The sequence below is a fragment of the Pseudorasbora parva genome, chromosome 1 (genome assembly GCF_024679245.1).
Source record: "Pseudorasbora parva isolate DD20220531a chromosome 1, ASM2467924v1, whole genome shotgun sequence".
NCBI lineage: Eukaryota > Metazoa > Chordata > Actinopteri > Cypriniformes > Gobionidae > Pseudorasbora > Pseudorasbora parva.
The window spans coordinates 43,067,054-43,080,687 of NC_090172.1; the positions used below are offsets into that span (position 1 = coordinate 43,067,054).

General features: G+C 36.3%; 1 protein-coding gene across 2 annotated transcripts in view; it reads right to left on the bottom strand.

Moving 5' to 3' along the window:
• fam189a1 (family with sequence similarity 189 member A1) overlaps positions 1 to 13,634 on the bottom strand; it is a 130,227-nt gene that overhangs the window by 80,948 nt on the left and 35,645 nt on the right. The gene's annotated exons all lie outside the window — the stretch shown is intronic.

Below are 13,634 nucleotides of genomic sequence, written 5' to 3' on the forward strand. Positions count from 1 at the left end.
GCTCACTGAGATGCCTTGAAAGATGCTGCCGCAGCGTTTTCCAATGTAGTGATCTAGGGTGCACTGAAAATAGGGTGCATCGATGCTCACCACACTGTAAAAAATTTTTTTGCGATTTTGTTATTTCAACAAATTTTTTTCAGTAGAGATAACTAGATTGTCCAGACAACAAGGCATTTTAAGTTTTCTTGTCCTCAACTAGACTGAAAGTTAAGTGAACAAGTATAATTGTTGTTTTAACTCAAAAACATATGTTGAAATAACTAAACTAGATTTTCTGTTGAATGAACAAGTATAATTGTTGTTTTAACTTAAAAACATAAGTTGAACTGTTCTGGATTTTACTCCATTTATACTTTAGTCTATTTATTTAACTACAGTAAACTAAACTTAATCTACTATGTGCAGCTGATTTATATACAACACTCTAATTATATAGATATGAGCACATTTATTTAACTTACCGTATTTAATACGTACCATTCCACACCATATAAACCAAGTCTTAATTCAAGGAGTCAATGCGTAAAGAGTTTTGTATTAACACGGCTAGTGAAAACAGCGCCATCTGGCGGAGAGGATAATTATGTACATACAGGAAATGCACGTGCTTTATGCGCGAGCCCCCGTATCCCCTCCGTGTGTGTGTGTGTGTGTGTCCGTGCGCACCTAAACTTAGAGATATCTTCTTTGACTCGCGGTGCAGAGCGGAGGATAGAAACAGGCGACTGAGGCGAGAGAACTTTTTTACAGGGAATTATTATAAAGTAAGTGTTTTATCTCATTTACCATTTGTTTTTCATAATTTATTGATTTATATCAATATGTAACTTATATGCTGTGCGCGTTTAAACGAGCCAAAATCTTTCTCTCAGGGGACATGACTCACCGTGCAGTGCAGACATGGAGTTTACTTTTAACCAAGATAACACAAAGTAAGTTACGTGTTTAACCTCATCTACAAAGTGTATTTATGACATTATATTGTTTTATAATTATATTTGTGTGTGTGTGTGCGTGTGTGTGTTGTGCTCCCAGAGCCGTTGAAATACAGAGTTCCTAACTTTACACGCTTTTACCTCGCGGGCTTCATGGAGCTCTCAACAACTCGCGCCGTCTATTTGTTCGAATGGTTGGAGGTGGACAGCAGTTTCACTATATTTGCTGCAATTTCTGGTAAATATTAACTTTATGAATTTAAATAATATCAAATTGTGAAATTTGAAGTATTCAGCCCTAATTAAATCACATTGAGTCATTGTACAGTGTAAACATTGCAACATGTTGTCAATAAGCCTATAAAATGTTTTTTTTTTTTTTTTTTTATGTTTTTATCTATTGCTCCTTGACAAGAAACTGAACTGGTTTACGGATCGGATGAAACTACATCTCGCTTCACTGCATGGTCTCTCCCTCAGATCGCCATCAGATACAGATAAGTTTCATGAAACTCCTTGAAAATTATTAAATGTGAGTTTGAATCGATACAGGTAAAATAAATAACTATTAAAGGGTAAGTTCACCCAAAAATGAAAATTACCTCATGATTTACTCACCCTCAAGCCATACTAGGTGTATTCCAGACGAATACAATCGGAGTTATATTTAAAAAAAATCTAAAGCATTATAAATGGCAGTGAATGGCAGTCCAAATTTTTAAGCCCAGAAAAAAGTGCATCCATCCATTGTAAAAGTAATCCACATGGCTCCAGGGGGGTTAATAAAGACATTCTGATGTGAATCGATGGGTTTGTGTAAAAAAAAAAAAAAATCCATATTTAACAAGTTATAATGTAAAATATGTAGCTTCTGGCGGGACGGCCTTCCGTATTAAAGTTACGGAAAAAGTGTAACTGGCACGGCGATGTCGTCGGATGTAGAGGGGAAGAAAAACGCAACTGGCGCAGCGACGGCATCGGACATGGTGTAAAAAAAATGTAATTGCCGCGACGATGACGTCGGACGTGGCGTAAACCTTTTGAACTTCGAGAAGCATTACACTTATTTCGTAAGTTGAAGGCGGTCCGCCAGAAGTCCGCCAGAAGCCTTTATTAACCCCCCGGAGCCTTCTGGATTATTTTTATAATGGATACAGGGCTTGACATTAAGCATGTTCATGTGCTTGTCTGGAAAAAAAAGTTTGATATTTTGTGTGTGTGTGTGTGTGTGTGTGTGTGTGTGTGTGTGTGTGTGTGTGTGTGTGTGTGTGTGTGTGTGTGTGTTTTAAATATAATTTATTCTGAAGCAATATGCTGACCAGTATTCAACCAGCTTTGACATATTTAAATCTGCATATTTGTGAATTTTTAAATTATTATTTTTTACCTTATATAAAGGGCATTTCCCCTCTAATCTTATTAAATATAGGCTATGCTTCAGGTTTCATTTTATATTGTAAAATTTGATCTATACATTAATTTAAAATAAGACACTATAAGGGCTGTTACCAATCACATTAAATAATTTACACTGAAAAATTTAATTTGCATTAAATAATGTTTTGAAATTTGTATTTTTGGATAGACCAATAATGTTTAAACATCAAACCAAACCTCCAGTAGGTGGTAGCAGGTGGCCGTTTTAATGAGTGAGTCATTGAGTCGTTCATTCAAACGATTCATTCAAACGCTGAATTGTTCAGTAACACACATGTTGCTGTGACGTGTTGCGGTTCTGCTGTGAATGATTTTCACTGCTGAAATAGAACAAAACATTAAATATTGCTTCTTAAATGTAAGTGACTTTAAGGGAATGTTAATTTAAGTGACTGTTAATTGTTTTGCTATGAACTGTCATATGAAGTCAGTGTCATTTTCAGTCGAGGTGGTATTCAGGAAAACAGGTCAAGTGTTGTAATGTCTTCTCTAGAGGCTGCACAAGTGTCAACAGCGCGACCTTGTTATCGTCAGTTCATTATATATTATTATTCACTATCAATCGCCACTTACACTAAATTAATGCAATCATTCTTGCATTTTGGTGATTCGCTAGCTATTTTTTGTTTTAATCAGGTCCATCGGGCAAGTAAAATTCTCTTTCAATTGTCCCTTCGAAAAATCCACAAGCGTTAATGTCGAGCCCTGGGATAGATGCACTTTTTTCTGGGCTTCAAAATTTGGGCAGCCATTCACTGCCATTTATAATTTTTGGATTAGCCAAAACATTTTTTAATATAACTGATTCAGGGCTCGACATTAACGCTTGTCTGGGACAAGTGAAAGAGAATTTTACTTGCCCGATGGACAAGGGCCTGATTAAAACAAAAAATAAACTAACGTTAGCGAATCACCAAAATGCAAGAATGATTGTGCATTAATTTAGTGTAAGTGGCGATCGCTAGTGGATAATAATATATGATGAAATGACGATAACAAGTTTGCGCTGTTGACACTCGTGCAGCCTCTCGAGGAGAAATTACAACACTAGAGCCATTTAAGCTGTTTCCTGAATACAATCACGACAGAAAGTGACTCTGATTTCATATGACGGTTCCATAAACATTACATTAACATTCACTTAGTCACTTACATTTTAGATGCAATATTGAGTGTGTTTGTTTACATGTACATGTAAGCATTTGGCAGACGCTTTTATCCAAAGCGACTTACATTGCATTCAAGGTACATATTTTACATTTTTGTCAATTCTTGCTTTCCCTGGGAATCGAACCCATGACCTTGGCGTTGCTAGCGCCATGCTCTACTGTTTGAGCTACAGGAAAGCTATTGTTCTATTTCAGCAGCGAAAATCGTTCACAGCAGAACCGTAACGCGTCTCACAGCAACTGAACAGTGTTTGAATGAATCGTTTGAATGAACGAATCAATGGCTCACTCATTAAGACGGCCACCTGCTGCCACCTACTGGAGGTTTAGTTTCATGTTTAAACATACTTTCTAACATTTGTATTTGTCTATTCAAAACTACAAATCTCAAAACATTATTTAATGTAGTTGTGATTTTTCAGTGTACATTATTTTATTTGATTGTTAACTGCCCTTATCTTGTCTTATTTTAATTTAATGTATTGATCAAATTTAACAATATAGAATGAAACCTGAAGCAGTGCCTTTATTTAATAAGATTAGGGGGAAAATTCCCTTTATAAAAGGTAAAAATATCCTACATTTCAAATGATTCAAATTTTTTTTTTTAAAATCACAAATATGCATATTTAAATATGTCAAAGCTGATTGAACACTGGGGAGAATATTGCTTCAGAATAAATTATATTTACAACGCACACACGCACGGAAAAACAAAAAAATATCGAACTTTTTTCCGGACAAGCACATTTTTTATTTGGCCAAGTGAATGAACGATATGAAACAAGAATGTAATACACCTAGGATGGCTTGAGGGTGAGTAAATCATGGGCTAATTCTCACTTTTGGGTGAACTAACCCTTTAATATGACAGTGGTTTTAAATGTTGTTTTTGTTGCTTTTTTGCATTTGAATATTGCACTTTACTAGTAGATACAGCATGAAATAAACATGTATGAACATCAGAGAATATGTTTAAAGATACAGTACAATGTATGAAATCTGTATTGTCTCATGTAATCGCAGTGTTTCAACTGCGCAAACGTTAATAAACGTCAATAAATAGCTTTTAAGCAATGTCATGTCACATTTACCTCAGAAAAAATATTCTGTCAGCTAGAAAAAGTATATTTACTATATTGCATAGTTATTGTATTGCTGTTCTTTAGTATTTAATGTATGTTTGAATAAATATTTTATGACAGCACCACTTAAAATTTGTATCTGTGTATTTTTTTCCAGCCAGATGATGATGAGAGAGACATTGTTCATGGGGTTAATGTAGGACATCTTGACCATGAGTGAGGACATCAGACATGATAGTCCCTTCCCAGATGATGTTGCGGATGTGGATGTCATACTGGACGGAGATTGTGGTCATGGATCTAGAAGATGCCCTAAATGCCTTTGCCACACTGTTTGGGCTCGAGCTATGAGGTTATCCAACTTTTTATTTTATTTTTATTTTTAATCTAGGTTTAATGGTTGGGGAGAGCTGCAAAGCTGAAAAAAATGCAGTGAGGTAACACTGGTGCATATGTGCTGTTTATGCTCATTGATAAATGTACTGAAGCTTGAGAGCTTACACATTGTTAATTAAAATGAACTTAAATTAAGTTTAAATTAAAATGGTATAAAGCCAAATCAGAGGTGTTTAACAGTCTGTGCCATTTCTTTTTGCAATTTTCTGAAGAAAGGACATTTCAGACCTTTTGTGTGGTTGTTTTTGGTGTTTGTTTTTGCAATAAATATAAATGTGTACTGATATGTGTTGCTGTGATTTTAATTTGCTATAGGTTTTATTCTAAATCAAATGTAATTTACAAATCAATATAGTAATGCAATTAATACTTATTAAACCAGCTTTGCAACCAACTAAAGTGAAGTTATGATGACTAGAACATTTAAGTTCAGAAAACTAAAGTGAAGTTATGATGACTTGAACATTTAAGTTCAGAAAACTGAAGTGAAGTTATGATGACTAGAACATTTAAGTTCAGAAAACTAAAGTGAAGTTATGATGACTGGAACATTTAAGTTCAGAAAACTGAAGGGGAAGTTTTTATTACTAAATGGAATTAGTTCAGATAACTTATCCAAATAAGTAAGAGAAACTTAAAAAAAACCAATGCAAAAAGATAACAAAATATATTAAGTTAAGTCAACAAATAATTTTTTACAGTGCATGTTCCCTTTCTGGAAGTTCTGAAACGCAAAACTTTAAGGGATATTTCAACCAAAAAATGAAAATTTGACGTTTATCTGCTTACCCCCAGGGCATCCAAAATGTAGGTGTGTTTTTTTCTTCAGTAGAACACAAATTAAGATTTTTAACTCCAACTGTTGCTCGTATAATGCATGTAAACAGGGTCTAATTCTAATTAGACCCCATTGACATGCATTATACGAGAAACAGTTATCATACATCCCTATTAGGCATGTGCCGATATAAATTTTTCATGTTGCGATTAATTGATGAAGTTTTATCACGATGTACGATATTATCACGATATTGAAATAATTTGCAAAAAAAAGTGTTGCCATTGCATAACAGCTTTAAGAACTATTTTTGTAAGAACAAAAATAACTGAATGTTTAAATACAATAATGCACCAAAAATATATACAGCTCTGGAAAAAAAATTAAGAGACCCCTCATTGAGAAATCAATGTTATGTGGTCTCTTGATATTTTTCAGAGCTGTAAAAGTACAATTTTCAAACAGATTAAATGGCAAAAGAATTAGGCTATAAAGAACAACAGGTAAGCTTACAAATTACAATAAGGTCTCGTTATTTAATGCATTCACTAAGATTGAGCAAAAGCTACATTTAGTACATAAAGTATAATGTTTTGTTAATGTTAGTTAAGAAATACTGATCATTGTTCGCTTTATCTTAGGTCCATTAAAAAAGTTATTTTGATTTTAATGTTATTAAACAGTAACTAAGAAATTAACATAGAATGATAAATTCTGTATAAGTATTTTTCATTGTCAGTTTGGTAATAATGAATTAACATGTTAACTAATGAAGTCCTATGTCTCAAAGTTTTACTGAACAATAACAAATAATCAGAACAGTTCTAATTATTAGGGCATGTTGTAGTCCAGATTAAAACATAAAAATGTTTCAGCTTGAAAATAAATAGCCTATTAAGTCTTTAAGTATTTGGTGCTGTGATGAACAACATTGAGATTACAAAAACGAAAAACTACATGCGTTTTTTTGTTTGTTTGCTGGTTTCCGGGGTAACAGCTGTATTCTGCAGTTCATCAGCGCCCTCTGCTGTCACTGAGCGGCACTTCAGCAGCGCGTCTCCTTCACTCGTCCATGTGCTTCTCATTTACAATTGACTCTGAGCGTCTCCTTCACCAGTTCAGTCATGTGCAAACGCACGTTGGGCTTGTTTATATCTGAGCGCGTGTCCCTTTGACGCAAAATACAGCAGTGTTGAGCATTTATACGGTTGATGGGCAAAGTATTCTTGAGTGCATTATAAAAAAATGATAAATTGTTAATAAATTATTATTTACGATATTTTAAAGTGCCGCAAAATACAGCAGTGTTGAGCAGTTATACGGTTGATGGGCAAAGTATTCTTGAGTGCATTATAAAAAAATGATAAATTGTTAATAAATTATTATTTACGATATTTTAAAGTGCCCGCGATAACAATATCGTGCATATTCATTATCGTGATAAATCGCATTATCGAAAATTGGCACATGTCTAATCCCTATACATCACTAGACTGCTAATGAACAATCTAGCTAACATTTATAATTTATTTACAGCTGAAATGTTGCTTATTTATTGCAGTAGGCAGTATAAGTTGCAGTAGGTAACTTTTGTAAAAATAAAATTTTAAAAAATTGTAAACATATTTGTTAAACCTGTTATGTCCCGACAGTAGAATATGAGACAGATAATCTGTGAAAAAAAAAAAAAAAAAAATCAAACTCCTGTGGCTCCTCCCAGTGGCCCTATTGTCATTTGCATAAATACAAGGTTACTGGTAAGAAACAACCAATCAGAGCCAGGAGTGTCTTAGCAGTGTCAATCAAGCTCATGTGCACGCTGATCAGAACCCCCTCTCATATTTATATGTCATTTTGACATGAATACATATTAATAAATAACACTTTGATTTTTGAAAATCTGGTGGCCCTGCTAGCCTGCACGTTCCCGGCCGACTCCGTTGTGATGGGGGAGGAGCTGTGGAGGGAGGCCTGTAGCGCCATAAAGAGCAAGGGGGAGTGACCTGTGACTTGTGCTTGTTAAAATTTTCAGGCTAATTCAACGTTTTCTAAAAACTCCCTACTGCAGCTTTAACATGCTAAATATTTACCATAATACTTGGTAATAATGTTATTTAAAGTACAGTTAACACTTAATTTTAGGGTTCAATTCTCGCCATTAACTAGTTGTTTATTAGATTGTATATTAACACATTATAAATGACATACACTTTAAACCACATATTAATGTCTTATGCTGCATGACCTTATTCTACATCCCTTAAAGGGGTACTTCAGCGCTGGGAAGATGAATCTGTATTTAAACTGGGTCATCAATGTAGTAGAAATGTGAAATTATTTTTGAATTTTGTGCCTTCTAGACTGAGAAAAGACAGAAAATGTATTTTTGTCTCATGGGGATGAAAGACTACAATTCCCAGAATGCTTCGCTGTCCTGTGAGGCCATTCCCAAAGCCACCAACTGGATTACAGTGACTGAGTTTGAGTTAGAGAACAGACATTACAATTAAATACTGAACGTGTCTGTTCAATATAATGAGTGAGTCACCGCGCGAGTATCACAGCACTGAGCACTAACTGCAGGAGTCAGATAAATGAGCTGAATGAGCTCTCATGATGAGAGCTGAGGTAATCGTGACTACACTCGCGGCATACATTCACACCGCGAGTTCAGTCTGGCGTGTTTCAGTTCATGCCTTTGCAAGCTTAACTTAAAAGACTTACATTGCTCACCATAGTTCCGTTTAAATGAGTGCCTGTAGCTGCGAGCTAAGCTGGATTTATCTCCCATCCCCCATGCGCGGGTTCAAAACATGCAGAAATGGCTCCCTCTGCTGGCTGTAGTCTTTAGCCTTTGGCCAAACATTCCTACTATGATGCAAATATCGTCAATTTGCGTCACAGGAGGAATTTTTCCAGAAATACAATACATAAATCTCTTGTCTTAGGGGGATATGAGGGGGGGAAAGCACAATTATTTGAAAATACTCCAAGGTTACTACTGATACAAAGCCATATGCTAATCGCTGAAGTAACCCTTTAATCATACCTAAACCTAAACGCTACAAAAACAACCTATCTAACTATTAATAATAAGCAGTAAATTAGGAGTTATTATTGAGGCAAAAGTCGTAGTTAATAGTGAATATGTTTTCTCCATACTCAAGTGTTACCAAAGCACATGTCAGACCTCTGCTTTTGTTCATAAGTACCAGTAGTGATGTTGTACAATGAGGACAGTGTTACATATCCGGAAATAGTCATCAGGGTCCCAATGTGTAAAGAGCCAGTGTCCTTTTGTCCTTACCAGTGCCCGAATTCGAGAATACGATATACTGATTTACGAGCTCAGGAGCTAGGGACATGATTGTCACGTAGTTTCCACTGAAACAGTAAGATAGGACAGGACATATCAAACGAAGGTCTAAATTACAGCAGCTCTCCATATTAGACTGGTTAAATGTAAATAATGTAATCATAACATGAGGCTTCTTCCACGTGGTGCATTGTAATCTGTAAACCCTCACTTCCAAATTAATCTTTGTACCTATGGCAAACCTATGACACTTGTTGCACTGCCAAGAGTAAAGCATTTCAGCATGAATAAAACCAGAAAACGGGGGTCACGTAACGCAGATATGACGCAATTGACAGTTGACTCCCTCACACATCCCGGCTCTTTGGTTAAAATAGCAATTTTCTCACAATTTACAAATAGTTGTAAACATTTAGGATATTGTAAGAATTTAGCTGAACCAAATATATAACACTGGCCTAGTGGTTTTTGAATATTTTACTGAAAAATGCTGCATAGTGTACCTTTAATCTAATCAAATTCAAAATACATTTTTGTGGATGTACTGGATATTATCCGGTGCTGTAAACATTGAAATGACGGGTTTGCCTACACTGCCACAATGCCGTCCGAATGAAGATAAGGGGCAGAAACTGTGCAGTGATTTGTGTTGACGGAGTTTAAAACTTCAGAATAATGTCATGAAGAAAGCAATATTGCCAAAATCCCATTATAATCGCATTATGAGGGTACATAAACGCAATGACTTACAGCTGTCATTGTAAGATAGTTTGCAACTGTTTGTTTATCCAAGTTAGCGACAGTAACTATGGGGGGTGGGGCTTACCAATAAGTTTAATTGCTGCTAAGACAGGATTGGTCAGAACATTTTAGCCGCAACTTCACAAGTGGTCTATTTGAGGAAAAATGTGCTTCATTTATTTTCCCTATGGAGTATTTCTGTATAATGTTATTTGCTTTTTGTTTTTTTTGTTAAATGTCCAGGACACATCTTCACTAAACACCTTAAGCCACAAGAATGTGTTTACATCATACACACACAAACGTGAGACATTTCTAGAGACATTCTCTCAGTGGACAGCGCTGTCCTTCCTCTAATGGGCCTCTCTTGTCCAGCTCTTTGAATTATTACAGAGCACCAGAAATTGAGACACCTTTAGATAATCAAAGCCAGGTGAAGCATTACCCCCAGTCTCCAGCTATTATGCCGTAACAGTCAAAATTACACAGTGACATGCTGAGGACTCCAGAAAGAAAGGATTTCCATCAGAGAACTGCATTGCATTCAAAACACAGCCACCAGTCCTTTTTACATGGTAGTAGAAATATGGACCATGATGCTGATGATGATGGAGAGTGTGAGGAGGAAAAAGAGAAAGATGACAAACAAAGACTAATTAGGGAAGTTAAAAGGGGGGGAGGGAGAGAGCGAGCGAGCGAGCGAGAGAGAGAGAGAGAGAGAGAGAGAGAGCGAGAGAGAGAGAGAGAGCGAGAGAGAGAGAGAGAGAGCGAGAGAGAGAGAGAGAGAGAGAGAGAGAGAGAGAGAGAGAGAGAGAGAGAGAGAGAGAGAGAGAGAGAGAGAGAGAGAGAGAGAGAGAGAAATGGTGTTCAGTAATTGAGATGGATTGTAGTGGGCAGAGAGGCCAGATGTGAAAAGAAGAGACTCACCACAGGAACTATTCCCTCTCTTTCTCTCGGTCTCATACATTTTGTGCTTAAGAGATGACTTTAGTCAGTTTAATCACTAATGACTTCTAAATTGAATTCAGCTCAAATTAAAAAAGCAAAATCAAATAGGAGAGGAGCGAGCTAATAAATAAAATACAGCTGAAACTGCTTTCCCACTTTATTCTGTTTCGACTAATAAGATGGATTATTGCAGCATCTTGAAAGGAGGCCATAACAAACAATCCCAATGTAAATTTAAATTACAATTTGATTCATGTTATACTGCTGAGGTTGGAAGTGCTGATTTGCAGAAATGCCATTTTCAGTTTGTAATAATCCTTTACAGCCTCAGCCCCTTTTGATTCTAACGACAGCAAGCGAAGACTTCACTTTAGAAAAATAAAAGGAAAGTGTGTCACTGGTGAATCTTACAACACATCTTACAACAATGGCCACCAATGACGCCATTTCACACTCTTTTCATTTGTCACTCACAGCTTGAAAAAGATCAAGATGGGGGGAAAAGGGACAAAAAAGCTTGTTCCTCAGCCTCTTTCTGGTTAAATAATGTTTATAATAATAACTAATATAGCATGCTATATTAACTATTCCAGGTTATTTATGCATAGCATAAAAATAGTTAGTATAGCATGCTATACCACTTTCATCAAAACCTATTATAAAGCTATAGCAATTTTATGTCATTAAAATACGATAAACAGTTATTCTGGAACAGATCTGCCTCTTCCTTATCCCGTTAAAAAACATATTACAGTATGTAACCATATTCCGTCCGTTCGAAAAAAAAGTTGCAGTAACTGTTCGTTACAAGCAGCATTTGCTGTCAGGCAGGTAGCTAACATAAACATATTTTTGCTAGCCTAACGTTACCTGCTGCAAAATTAGGTTACACCATTTTTGTACAAATAGAGCTATTTTATATAGTGTAATTTATCACTTACCACTATCTTGTTTTTTCTCTTTTTTCTTTTCTGGCTTCCTAAAGCATAATTCCGCTTCATGATCGCTGAGGAGGTTTTGTATTTTACCGGCAGCAGAGATCGCGTGGTTGGGTGGCTGCTGTCAGCGACGACTGAGAGGGCCCCCTTGAGGGGGATTCCGATAACAGTGTCATTGCACTTTACTGCATTGACTATCAAAGGGGCGCTCAAGCAGTTTGTCGTTGCATTTTATTCTTAACCTGTCGTTGTCTTGAGGCCCCAGGCCAGCTCAGGGCTCCAAGCAATTGCTTGACTTTCACTTTCGGACGGGTACCCGAAAATGGAAGTGAATGAGGCTTTGCAAATTTTTATTTTTATTAATTTTTTTTTTTTAATCTAGGCCTACGTGAAATTCTGCATCCATTGTACCATTTTCTTTATTTATTTTTTTCCACCTCGGAAGGGCAACGTGAGTCGAGAAGGGCATATGGGCAGATGCCCGGGCAACCTGAGCAACCCCCCTGTGCATGTCCCTGTATATATGTATATATTAGGGCTGGGCAAGTTAACGTGTTATTATCAAATTAACGCAATAATTAATTAACGCTGACAATTATTTTATCGCGCATTAACGTAGTTATTATTATTAGGTTGATGTGTATCTCTGCCTCTGGTAACAAAGTCTCGTTGAGGCTCGCGCTGCCTGTCTCTTTGTGAGAGACATTCGTGGAGAAATCAAAACAAATGAGCAACAATATAAACTCACATTCTGGGGTAAAACTGAGTTTTTTGTAGTTGTTGATATTTATGATTTATGATATTGTTAATAACACAAGTCTATTTTAATCATCTCAGGGGGTTTTCATCACAACAAGACCAGCTGATTCGTATGTTATTCAGTTCAGGAACTTCTTTTTTTACCATTAGGAAGAGAAAGACATTAATATCAATCGGCACGAGCGGCAATCAGTTCATCACGACTTAAGCTGGGTTCAGATGTCTGGCGAGATATTTTCGTGTCATCTGCAATATTTTAATATTTTCTTCTTTGTTTTGTAGCTCAATATTGTGCCAATAATAACCATCTTAATTTAAAGTCATATTAGGCCTGCTATATGTCAATATAAAACATGTTGTGGATGGTGGTGCGTCAGATCAATGTTTCCCAACCGGAGGGCGCGGGGTGCCGCTTAAAAGGTTTCTGCTCGCACTTGCATCGCGGTTCATCTCACATCTAATGACGCATCTTTAATATAAGTTGTAACTTGAAAATAATGCTTTATGTATGTTTCTGTCGATGGATACACGTGCTGGCTCCTCAGTTATACATTACAACAACAGCAATAATAAAAGAAAAACGTGGGCAAAACGGTCTCTCTTAGTAAACTTTCCTGTAGCTCAACCAGTAGAGCGTGGCACTAGCAATGCCAAGGTCATGGGTTCGATTCCCAGGGAAAGCAAGAATTGATAAAAATGTAAAAAGTGTTCCTTAAAAATGCAATGTAAGTCGCTTTGGATAAAAGCGTCTGCCAAATGCATAAATGTAAACTTTGTTCAATGCATGTGAGTATTGCCGTATCTTCGAATATGAATACTGGTATAGAGCCAGAAGACGCGATTGAGAACTCATGTGCGATTGTGATGTGACACCACACAATGCAATACTATTACATATAAAAACATGTTTTACTCACATACGTGTGTTGCACCATTCCTGACGGAAGATTTGTTTACAAATGATCCCGCAGTGAAATGAAGTGAACACCACTGTCTTCCCCACTTTAGCTGGAACTTCATTAAAAATAAATCACAAATTCCTAATGTTATGATCCGAAGGAAGCTTATTCTGTGTTCTTCCACAATATCTTGCTTGCTATCTGCCACATATTTTTTGCTGCTGGCTTGT